General features: G+C 45.5%; 1 non-coding gene across 1 annotated transcript; it reads left to right on the top strand.

The window, feature by feature from the left end:
* The first annotated feature begins 264 nt into the window (after positions 1 to 264).
* Positions 265 to 402, top strand: LOC114813010. Its single transcript, XR_003760621.1, has one exon. It is a non-coding gene; the product is annotated as a small nucleolar RNA SNORA7 (small nucleolar RNA).
* The last annotated feature ends 1206 nt before the right edge of the window (positions 403 to 1608 follow it).

Genomic DNA, 1608 nt, shown 5'->3' on the forward strand with positions numbered 1-1608 from the left:
CATTGGTAGATAATTGGTAGATAATAAGTGCTTAATAATGCCACAACAGTGTTATTAGCATTATTATTATTACTACTATAATTGCCCTGGTTTTTTGTAGTTGCTGTTGGTTTTTTTGTTTTTTTTTCAAAGGCATATGTTAAGTGCCAGACACTGTATTAAGCGCTGGGGTGGATATCGGCTAATCAAGTTGGACGCACTCTATGTCCCCCATGGGGCTCACAAGCTTAATCCTCATTTCACAGATGAGGTCACTGAGGCACGCCCCTCCCGGGATGGCACCTGGAGAGTTTCCAGTCCTCTACCAGTCTCGGCTATGGGAGGGAGAGTCGAGCAGAGGCCTGTCCAGTCCATTCCTAACTTGGCCAGTGGCTAGCGAGTGGAAGGCCATCTGCTACAAGTCAAAACTCACTCATGCTGGACATCGGCGGCAAGGGAAAGGGTCGAGGATGAAGACTCGAGTTGACTATGTGGAAGAAGAAAATGGTAAACCACCTCTGTATTTTTATCAAGAAAACTCTAAGGATCCACTACCATAATGATTGCTGTTGGAGGTGGGGCGTTCTGGGAAAGATGATTCCATGGAGTCGCTATGGGTTGGAGCCAACTAGACAGCATAGTACAAGTTTAGACCACTGAGGCACAGAACAGTTAAATGAGTTGCCCAAGGTCTCACGGCAAAGTGATGGAGTCAGGATTGGAACCCAGCTCCTCTGGCTCCTCGGGCCATGCCCTTCCCACCAGGCCTCACTGCTTTTCAAATTTCAACTCACATTTCTGATGCCCCTACATGGAAGACTCTACCCAGCGTGGATAATAATAATAATGTTGGTATTTGTTAAGCGCTTACTATGTGCCGAGCACTGTTCTAAGCGCTGGGGTAGACACAGGGGAATCAGGTTGTCCCACGTGGGGCTCACCGTCTTAATCCCCATTTTACAGATGAGGGAACTGAGGCACCGAGAAGTTAAGTGACTTGCCCAAAGTCACACAGCTGGCAAGTGGCAGAGCCGGGGTTTGAACCCATGACCTCTGACTCCAAAGCCCGTGCTTTGGAGTGGATGTCAAGTTAACCAAGCCAGTTTAACAGGGAACAACCAATAATAGTAACAGTGGTTATCATTATTACTATTATTATTATTTTGGGATTTAAGTGTATATCATGTGCTAAGCACTGTAATGTTTTGGGGTATTCATTCATTCATTCAATAGTATTTATTGAGCGCTTACTATGTGCAGAGCACTGTACTAAGCACTTGGAATGAACAAGTCGGCAACAGATAGAGACAGTCCCTGCCCTTTGAGGGGCTTACGGTCTAATCGGGTAGATACAAGATAATCAATTCAGACAGTGTCCCTGCCGCAGTATGGGATGGTGGGCACTATTAAATTCAAATTTTACCGATGAGGAAACTGAGGCACAGAAAAGTTAAACGACTTGTCCAATGTCACAGCAGGAAAGTGGTGGAAGTGGGGCATCAGAAACAGTCCTCTGACTTCCAGCCCCATGCTCTTTCCATTAGATCAATAAATAGACTCAATAAATACCACTGACTGATTGATTAGGCCACGTTGCATAGCCCAGTGAATGCAGGAGAGAATTAAAGA

Source organism: Ornithorhynchus anatinus, chromosome 6, assembly GCF_004115215.2.
Source record: "Ornithorhynchus anatinus isolate Pmale09 chromosome 6, mOrnAna1.pri.v4, whole genome shotgun sequence".
In the NCBI taxonomy this organism is placed as follows: Eukaryota; Metazoa; Chordata; class Mammalia; order Monotremata; family Ornithorhynchidae; genus Ornithorhynchus; species Ornithorhynchus anatinus.